At 39.3% G+C, this 11,304-nt stretch overlaps 1 pseudogene; it reads left to right on the forward strand.

The window, feature by feature from the left end:
- Positions 1–912: 912 nt before the first annotated feature.
- Positions 913–1,914, forward strand: LOC130866300 (glyceraldehyde-3-phosphate dehydrogenase-like; annotated as a pseudogene).
- The last annotated feature ends 9,390 nt before the right edge of the window (positions 1,915–11,304 follow it).

An 11,304-nucleotide genomic window follows, 5' to 3' on the forward strand; every position in this document is an offset into this window, starting at 1 on the left:
GAGTAGGTAAAGCCATCACTGTGACATGACTATAATTGATTATGGGATTCAGAGCAGTTTCTGTATCTTACCATGTGATGCCCTGTGTGACCTGAGGATCCTGCCAATGAGAACGCCATCACCAGATGTTGCACCTTGGCCTTGAATCAGAACTAATCTAAGCCAAAATAAACCTCTTCTCTTTGTGATTTACCAGCGTGTTGTGGCAGGCTCTTAATAAGAGGAAATATATGTGATATGAGATGAGATGGGGGACAGTCAGAAAGTAGAATAATCATAACCAAGCAAAACCCATCAAGGCAGATTTGTAGATGAAAAAAAGAAAGGGAAAGAAGACCATTAAATCTGAAGATGGACCTACAGACTGAAGCCTAGCTGTCTCCCTGCATTCCATTTTCACCACCCTGCATTCCACCTGCCTACCTACCAGACCCTTAAATAAGTCTTCAGAGCATTTCGCTCAGTCTCAAATCCCATTACACTGATAAATATCAAATAAGTGAAGTTACTTAAGACAAAATTAAACAAAAACCTATAACTGATAAGTCTATTTACAGCCTATGAGAGAAATTTACATAAAAGAATAACTTTTCAAAATGATAATGCTTTCAAATTAAAATAACTAATAACTATATTGAAACTGAAAGTCAGTCCCTTGTGCCTTTACTAGGGTACAAAATAAACACAGGTATTACCAAAAATTTGAAACAGTCGTTATTTGCCACTACTGACACCACATAGTTGACATTCCTATCAATTTTTCACTCAAGAGTGAATAAGAGTCATAATGGCTCAGTCTAAATTACATCATAAGAGAACTGAGCCAAAAGGCAGAAGTTGGCTCTCTGCTCCTACCTGTTCTAGAGACAGCTGCTTCTTTTCGTCCAGTGCCAGCCTCGTTCCAGAGACACAATGGTGAAGGTCGGAGTGAATGGATTTGGCCGTGTTGGACGCCTGGTTACCAGGGCTGCCTTCACTTCTGGCAAGGTGAACGTTGTTGCCATCAATGACCCTTTCATCGACCTCAACTACATGGTCTACATGTTCCAGTATGACTCCATCCATGGCAAGTTCAAAGGCACAATTAAGCCTGAGAATGGGAAGCTTGTCATCAATGGGAAGGCCATCACCATCTTCCTGGAGTGAGATCCCACTAACATCAAATGGGGGGATGCCGGCGCCGAGTATGTTGTGGAGTCAACCAGTGTCTTCACCACCATGGAGAAGGCTGGGGCCCACTTGAAGGGTGGGGCCAAAAGGGTCATCATCTCCACCCCTTCTGCGGATGCCCCCATGTTTGTGATGGGTGTGAACCATGACAAGTATGACAATTCCCTCAAGATTGTCAGCAACGCTTCCTGCACCACCAACTGCTTAGCCCCCTTGGCCAAGGTCATCCATGACAACTTTGGCATTGTGGAAGGACTTATGACCACAATCCATGCCATCATGGCCACCCAGAAGACTGTGGATGGCCCCTCTGGGAAGCTGTGGCGAGACGGCCGTGGCGCTGCCCAGAACATCATCCCTGCGTCCACTGGAGCTGCCAAGGCTGTGGGCAAAGTCATCCCAGAGTTGAACCGGAAGCTCACGGGCATGGCCTTCCGCATTCCTACCCCCAATGTGTCCGTCGTCGATCTGACATGCCGCCTGGAGAAAGCTGCCAAGTATGACGACATCAAGAAGGTGGTGAAGCAGGCATCCGAGGGCCCACTAAAGGGCATCCTGGGCTACACTGAGGACCAGGTTGTCTCCTGTGACTTTAACAGTGACTCCCACTCTTCCACCTTTGATGCTGGGGCTGGCATTGCTCTCAATGACAACTTTGTAAAGCTCATTTCCTGGTACGACAATGAATTCAGCTACAGCAACAGAGTGGTGGACCTCATGGCCTACATGGCCTTCAAGGAGTAAGAAGCCCACCCTGGACCACCCATCCCAGCAAGGACACAGCAAGAGAGAGGCCCTCGGCTGCTGAGCAGTCCCTGTCCTAACTAACCCTTGACACTCACATCTCCCTCACAGTTTCCATCCCAGACCCCCAGAATAGCAGGAGGGGACTTAGGGAGCCCTACTCTCTTTAATACCATCAATAAAGTTCATTGCACCCCTCAAAAAAAAAGGCAGAAGTTCCCTGGACTGACTCTATGTTCTGAACAGTCCAGCATATCTTTTGCTATTCTAACTCCCAACTTTAGAGGAAAAGAGAACACCACAGCTTAAAATTAAGAAAGAGCCAACCAAGCGTCCAGAGTAAGAAGGATTTGGGGGAAGATGTCACTGGAGATTGCGGCAGGTGCCAAAGTAAAACAATGACCTCAGAGCTCTAGGGCCTGGGAATTGTTCCATTTAAAAATAATCCCCTGAAAGCACGAATCTCCAGATACCATTCAGATGTGTCTTGTCCCAAGAAGTCTAGTTGTATGACCTTGAGCATGCACCTAAGTTTTCAGTGCCCTTGATATCTTCACATACAAAATGATAAGACTCATCATTATTATTACACAGTGATGTAAAATATGATTTTAAAACAGGATGCTTGGTAATAGGTGTCTGGTGATTGTTATATCAGGGGGTGCAGCTTTCCTGAGCTGGGATTGTTCCTTTCAGTGATGTGCCTGCCTTTGAGAAATCTATGTAACTGTAATTAATACTCATACTCCTATAAAAAAAAAAACCCAATTTACTCTCTGCTTCCATAAATTGACTTAAGTAGAATCATCTCTTTGACCTATTGCCAGTGCCTACACTGGAGTGAAGAGGTATTTGTTTAGTTCACCCTAATAAAAGTTCCGTGACACAGTTAGTGTGCAAGCCTAAGGAACCAAAGACAAGTTGGAACTTAAGCATTAGGGGCTTTGGTGTGCCAATCATACCTAAGCAAGTTGCCTGATTTTCTTTATGTTCAACTTGCCTGTGGTGGTTTGAATAAAAAATGGCCCCTAAAGGCCCACAGGGAGTGGCACTATTAAGAGGTGTGGCCTTGTTGGACTAAATGTGGCCTTTTTGGAGGAAGTGTGTCACTGGACGTGAGCATTGAGGCTTTAGAAATTGAAACCAGGCCCAGTGTCTCTTCTGGTTGACTCTAGCTGCCTGCTGATGCAGACATAGAACTTTTGGCTGCCTCTCCAGCATCATACACCTGCTAGGTGCCAGGCTTCCTTCCACAATTATAATGGAATAAACCTTTGAATTGTAGGAAAGACCCAATTAAACATTTTTCTTTATGAGTTGCTGTGGTCATGGTGTCTCTTCACATCAATAGAATTCCCAACTAAGACATTACCAAAATGGTTAATTAATCCTGAGTCCAAATGACATTTTCCGCTACTCCTTAAATTAGTTACTTTTCTGCTGCTGTGATAAACTTTAGGCCAAAATAAACTGTGATAAACTATAGGACAAAGTAATTCATTTATGAATTATGGACAGTTTATTTTGGCCTACGGTTCCAGAGGGAGAGTCCACGATGTCAGCAGGCAACTTGAGCAGGAGGCTGAGAGATCATAAGTTCAACTGCAAACACTAAGCAGATCTGGTTAACTGCAAGTGGGTGCACAGCGATAAGTTCTTAAGGTTCAGTCCAGGGGCACACTTTCTCCAACAATTCTCTGAACTTCCCTCCTAACTGGGGAACCAGCATACTTGCGCCCATGCAGTGCTATTTCTCATGCAACCTGCCACACTCCTAAAAGTATGTTTATTTTGTCTTTATAGGGACATGCTCAATACATTGCATAAAAAAATCACAGACTTTAGAAATTCAATAAATTTAACCATTGCATTCTTAAATGTTCAAGGAGCTGCAGCTACAACTTTTATTCTAGAACAATATCTATCAAATATGTTCCATTACCATCAATCTCTTCAGCTTTAAGGTACAACATTATAATTATTCTTTTAGAAAAAAACTTGCTTCAATGTTAGTCAAAAATTAAAGTTTGATTGTCATTGAAAATACTGTAAGAAAACAATACATTTTTTATAATATAACTTGAAATCTTAGATTAAGCATTCACATTGCTCTAGGATGGTCTCATTTTCATACCCATATTATTCCCAGAGTACATAAATAGTCTTATTCATAAATGGTTATACAGTAGCATCTTTAACAAGGCAAATACATTGTATGTACCTTGACAGTAATTTATTCTGCTTTGGATTTGTTTGTTACTTGTTTTTGATTACTATTTATTGAAAATGTTAGCGGTGGAGATAGCAAGTGAACCAAATATATATTTTTCTGTCCAATGGGAAATTCATACTTTTAGTAAATATTGTTACCATAGGGTGTTTATATCTATAAACTCTTTAGTATATTTTAAGATTTGCAACATAGTACAAATTTAGTATGTTAAAGAAATACTTTGAAGAAATTGCCTATTACTGCATATTATAATGTTAGTGCTAAAGGATTTTGAGAAAATAAGCAACAAATGAAACTGTAAAGTATGTAACGCACAGGTAATATAGGTTTGCATGATAAGTGTTTACACCAGAGTCTGGACTCCAGTATTTTAGAAATGTTATACTGAATTACCTCCTGAAGAATAAATTTTACTCTATAAAATTTAATTTTAGTTATTAAAGTATATGCACAATCCAGGCAGTATGGTAATAGATTTCGAGATGATTCCATCTATATAGAGGCATCTCCGTAGTCACTTTCCGTGTATTCACGGAAATATAATTGCGTAGTTACAGCAATGCACCTGGTGATGCTGCGTTAATTAGACAGTCATGTTCTTCATGTCATTGTTGCTTCACTTCATAGAGCTGCAAAAATTGGTACTTTTGAGCTTGATATATTAGTCTTCGTTCATTTAGTTTTTAATTTTTTCCCTAACAGAGCCGAGTTTCAGTATTATGAATTCCTATTATCTGTTGTCCTTACATTGCTTCTCTTTTCAAACTTTAAGTGGAACAAAGAACTCACTTCTTGTTACCTCCATATTTTGTTTTAGTGGAACCAGATTGAGTTACTTGAAGGCAAAGGAAGCATCATAACAAGCATTGCCAGAAATGTCAATGCTAGATTAACATAATTGCTTTTATGTTAATCAAGGTTGCTCTTCCAACACTATGTAAAATGGATTGCAATTTATTTTCTGCAACCAGAAGAATGTTCAGGAATAATTAATTTTGTAAGTTAAAATTTTTACTTAAATTTTGTAAGTTTAGGGCTTAAATTATTTTTATTTACTGCAACATATAAATCATGAAGATGAAGTGAATACTGTTTAGACATATATAAATTAAGAGTCTTCATTGATCTTATTGAAAATCTAAGAAGAGTTTTCCCTCTTCTTTTACTGACAGCCTTAGAAAACTATTGGCGAATATTTATATTTTTCATTGTTTTCCACTCTTGAGTAAATCTATTGGAAAGCCTTGTGTTTGCTTGTGAACCCAAGAATATTTTTCTCAAAGACCTGAACTAATAACGACTACTGGATACTTGAAGAATCAACTATATGGGATGTGTTGGTAATTTTTTATGTTAACTTGACGCAAGCAAAAGCCTTTTGAGAAAAGGGAACCTAATTTGAGAAAATGTTTCCACAATATCAAACCTTTGGCAAACCTTTGTGGCATTTTCTCAATTAGTGATTGATGCAGGGAGAGCCCAATGAACAGAGGGTGGTGCCATCCCTAGAATCCTGGTCCTGGGTTCTATAATACAGTAGGCTGAGCAATCCGTAAGTAGCAAGCCAGTAAGCAGTATTCCTCCACGGCACCTGCATCAGTTCCTGCCCCCAGATTCCTGCCTTGAGTTCATGTTCTAACTTTCTTGGACAATGAATTGTGATCTCAAATGTAAGTAAGGTAAAAACCTCCTGCCCCCTAAGCTAATTTTGGTCATAGTGCTTCAGCACAGCTATAGTAACCCTAGTTAGGTCAGAAAGAAACAGTGCTTCGAAGCCCTCTTTATTTTATTCTTTAAACAAAATTTTTAATCATCTTATTAAAAGGAATTCAAGTAGAAATGATAAGCTAATTTTAGCAAGGATATTGGCAGTTGATAATGTTCCTTATCAATGAAGATTCAGGGAGAGCTGATATGGTAGTAATGACAGTAGAAACTGGCTCACTTCACCAGTGAATTCCTGTTCACAAAGTTGTGCAGTTTTACTCTAGAAATTTCTGTCTTACAGACATAGCTTCAGCATATATGCTTACTTCCTAAAGACTGGTTGAAGGTCATCTTAAAGATATATGAATGCTGATTTACATCAGCTTGGCTATATAAAGGGTGAAATCTCTTCCTATTTCTACAGTCTGTTACTGGATTGACTAGTACATCTGCCACCAATGGAATGACCACTGTTCATGATGCTAAAGCAAAAGCCAAAGGAACAAAATCACCACAAAGAGGTGGACACCTTCCAATGCTTTCTGCACTTGAGTTACGGCCTTCTTCAAGCATATGTTTGTTGATATAGCTACTTTCCCCCAAGTGATATAGATGCTGTAATGCCTTCTGTAAAGAATCCCAGAGTGTACATGTTTATCTGTGCATGGTAAGCTGGTGTCCCTTCTTGATGAATGCTGTATATTTTGAGTATGGGTGTGCCTTCCAAAAAGGTGACCGTCTAGAGAGTATTTTTAGTTCTCAAGAGTTGCACATGTAGGATATGATTTAATGACATTATGAGTAATAAGGCATGCAACAGAGGCTTCAGCTGTATTTCCAGAAATAACTTGTAAGAGAGAAAGTACAAAGAGAAAAAGACATGCAGATGTGATCTTTTATGTTAACTTCTGATTTGGCAGGAAAAGGAGAAGAACAGATGATGATATGGAGGTGGTATTGGCTTCATATTTCCTGTAGTTGGCAGGATGTGTGAAAATGAAAGCGAAAATCAGTTTTTGGCTAAAGAGAATTCCAGGTATGAGAATGTTCGAGAACAACAAGAGGAAACAGTAGAGAGAAAGGGAAAGCTAGGAGAAGGGATAGAAGACATTCATCAGATCCAGCCATTAACACAGAGCGAAAATCCATGATTTTGCATGCAGGTGTGGGACAAAGTAATAACCCAGTACAGGAACCTATGGTAATGAGAAGTCCATTGGGAGCTCTGGAATTAGGAAAGATTTGATTTAGAAATTAAAAAAAAAATATATATGAGGGGGTATATTTAATTGTTTTTTTTTATTTTTTTCTTGTTTGTGAGATTGTAGTATATGAAGGTGGAAGCTGTCAATCTAAGGATATAAAATCAAATAACTTGGATTGCCCCTTTTAGATAAAAACTTCAAAATCTAACATACAAGTGGGGAACCCGATCCCTGATCGGATGATTTATGTGAGCCATTAGGAACATATGGTTATTTGTGTCTGAATCTCCACAAATCCCAGGGATTAGAGACAGTAGAGGAAGGGCAAAATTAATTAGTAAAGAAGCATGAGAAAGGCAGAATTTGAAGCCTAGTTCACTGGGCCTAATACGACCTTTTTTACAGAATCGGCATTTAGACTTTGAAGATTCCTGTTGTGAGACTGGACCTTTACCCTGGTTGATCTCACTATTAAACAGATTCATAAGGTGCTTCAACTCCAACTAAAGGATGAGGAAAAGGAAAAGCAGATAAAGAGAATGTTCCAGATCATAATAAAACAAATAGAGCTAGATTTTTTGGTGTGTGTGCAACCAGAGTTCCTAGGAAAAAAAAAAATGACAGAAAGCATTTGTGAACTTCTAGAAGGCTTTAACAGCTAAGTAACAGTTTGCCAAAGGGATTAATGAGGGGTAAATAGCAAGGTTGTGCAGAGTAAGTTATGACCACTATATTAGTCATGGCTATCTAGAAAGACAGAACTGATAGGATGACTCTATATTTTACCACCCATATCTATCCATGTTTATATCTAAATAGGACTTATTGGCAAATCTTACAGGTCATGGTCTAACTGTTCCAACAATGGTTGTCTCTCCATGCAAAATTCAAGAATCCAGTACTGTTCTGTCCATGAAGCTCAATGTGTCAACTGGCCTTCAGTATACAGTAAAATACCAAAGAAGTAGGTTCTAATAGCAGTGAAAGAATAAACTTGCCAGGCCGGGTGGTGGTGGCGCACGCCTTCAATCCCAGCACTTGAGAGGCAGAGGTAGGTGGATCTCTGTAAGTTCAAGACCAGCCTGGTCTACAAGAGCTAGTTCCAGGACAGGCTCCAAAACCACAGAGAAACCCTGTCTCGAAAAAAACCAGGAAGAGCAATGGCAAACAGGCAAAGAGCAAATGCTTTCATGTCCTATATAGGCTGTTATGAGAAGGCATGGCCCAGATTTAAGCTGGGTCTCCACACCTCAAATTACCCAATCAAGAATAATCCCTTACAGGTGTGACCAGAAGCTTGGATTTTAGTTAGTTCCAGATGAAGTCAAGATGGCAACCATGATGAGTCGGAGTGTACTTTTAATGTGTTTCTGTTGTCAGAATATGTTGAGAAATGCTACTGTTTACTTGAATAGATGGTGCCTGTCGAATTGTCTTCTAAATTTGAGTTTAAACCCAAAGATTACTGATGCTATCAGTCTCAGACACAGAAAAAAATATATTTTCCTAATTTGTATTGACTACTGGGGCAATTCATAAATGGTAAAGATACTGAGAATAAGTCACTGATGTTTTGACAGGATGGCCCAAGGCTTTGCCTTAATGGGAAGAATGTGTAATCAAGCATCAATATGACTTTGCTATGTATGACTCAAGAGACAGATAGAACATAAGAATTCGAGGATGAAGGGGTGGGCTGTTGTTTAGCTGCATCCTGTGAATTAAAATACTCACTTCTGGAGGGCAGAAGGGATGCCTGTGAACACAAAGAAGCCGAAAGTACTCAGACGACAGCTACAGGATTTGTGTTGATACTCAATGGAGATACAGAGCAGTAAATAGTCACTGATGGGAAGAGCTGCCCACATTCTGTTGTGGAGGAAGATCCAGAATGGCAGATTTCATGACTCATCACCCCTAAAGGAATTTTCTTTCCAGAGAAGTAGCACCTTTGTGTCACTGGTGTTTCCACAAATAAACCTTCACTCCTGCTACTTTAAGCAACACTTCATTCAGGGCTCTGTAAGTAATCCAATAAGTTCATTGGTTCACCAAGCTATACTTGAAGGAACTGGTTATTTGGTCTGTTTCATTGTACTATAATAAGGGAAAAAAAGAAGAAAACGTGTTCATACAACCCCAAAAAAGTAACACACAAAGGTGAGTACAACATTATTATGCTCTACTTAATTGGTTACATGGCTAAATATGTTCATATGATTAGATACAAATTCAAAAGCCTCTTTCAGATAAAACTTAGGTATCATGATGCTTCCAAAAGCTTTGCAAAGCGATAAATTTGAATATATTTCAGTGTCCTGATTAACAACATTGAATAAAATAATATCTATAAATGAAAGATTTTTTTTTTTTTAGTTTTTTGAGACAGGGTTTTTCTGTGGTTTTGGAGCCTGTCCAGGCTGGTCTTGAACTCACAGAGATCTGCCAGCCTCTGCCTCCCAAGTGCTGGGATTAAAGGCGTGAGCCACCACCGCCCAGCTAAATGAAAGAATTTAATATAATTTAATTATATTATTCTCTAGGAATATGGAATCTAATCAATAATGTCAACATCAAAAACTAAACTTTTAAGTGTTCTTTCTATCAGATGCATGGAGAAAAAGTCCAAATAAAGTGTCTCTACAACATAAAGTTTATTTAATAAATCTTTCAAAGAGTGAAAAATTAGACTCAGGCTAAATAAAATTTTATCATTTTCAAAAAAGCATAGAATAGATACTAAGGGTGAGTTGTAAGCTAAATACAAATCTAAATATCTTATTTCCCCTTGAAATCTCCATGTTGGAATTACCCTGCAAAGGAAATGATCAATTAGATACACATCAGGAGGAACTAACTACACTTTAGTCATTAGCTATGTACTTTGATCAAGATATAGAAAATAAAAGAAAAATAATGTTATGGAAAACTGTAGGAAGGAGGTAGCTTGTTTGTTCCCAGCCTCTTAGCCCCAAAATAATCACACAAAAAGTGTATTAATTAAACCACTGCTTGGCCCATTACCTCTAACTTCTTATTGGCTAACACTTACATCTTAATTCAACCCATCTCCATTAATCTGCGCATCACCATAAGGTCATGGCCTACCAGCAAAGTTTCAGCACATCTGTCTCTGGTGGCTCCATGGCTTCTCTCTGATTCTGCCTTTCTTTCTCCCAGCATTCAGTTTAGTTTTACCTGCCTACCTAAGACCTGCCCTATCAACAGGCCAAGACAATTTTCTTTATTATTTAACCAATCATAATCACAGGGAAATCCCACATCAGGAAACAATAGGCAGAAAGTACTAAATGAAGCTGAAAGCCGTTGGGTCTCATCATTTCTGTAGCAATTATTTCTGAGAGGCATGGTACTAAAAGGACACCTCACACTGCAAAGAGGAAGGGGAGGGGCAAAACCAGGTATAGAGTTCGACTTCTGCCATCATGGAGTTTGAAAACTAATATAATTTCAGGGTCATATTGGCAGCAAGAACACAGTGAAAGACAAGAATAGATCTCTTATATACTTAGCAATTAGGTTCATTGTTATGTATAACCATCAGATTTCTGACACAGCTACAAATATGAAGAGTAAATGTCAGTGAAAGGAGTGGCAGGGGCACCGTAAACACAAGCTGAAACTAACAAGGGAGGAACAGATTCACTGGCAATGAAAATTAATATTAGATGATGTGGGATTTCCCTCTGTGTGCTATGATTACCACTGATTAATAAAGAACTGCTTTGAGGCTATGGCAGGGCAGAACAGAACTAGGTGAGGAAAGCTAGGCTGAATTCTGGGAGAAAGAGGATGGGGTCAGAGAGAATCCATGGAACTGCTGGAGACAGATTCTGGGAACTTTACCCAGTAAACCACAGCCATTTGGCGATATATAGATTAATAGAAATGGGTTAAATTAATATAAGAGTTAGCCAATAAAAGCCGGGCGATGGTGGCGCACGCCTTTAATCCCAGCACTCAGGAGGCAGAGGCAGGCGGATCTCTGTGAGTTCGAGACCAGCCTGGTCTACAGAGCTAGTTCCAGGACAGGCTCCAAAGCCACAGAGAAACCCTGTCTCGAAAAAAAAAAAAAAAAAAAAAAAAAAAAAGAGTTAGCCAATAAGAAGCTAATGGGCCAAGCAGAGATTTAATTAACACAGTTTCTGTGTGATTGTTTTGGGTCTAAGCTAGCTGGGCAGCTGGGAACCAACAAGCGACCCTCCCTTCAACAACTTGATAAAA

The sequence above is a fragment of the Chionomys nivalis genome, chromosome 25, assembly GCF_950005125.1.
Source record: "Chionomys nivalis chromosome 25, mChiNiv1.1, whole genome shotgun sequence".
Classification (NCBI taxonomy): Eukaryota; Metazoa; Chordata; class Mammalia; order Rodentia; family Cricetidae; genus Chionomys; species Chionomys nivalis.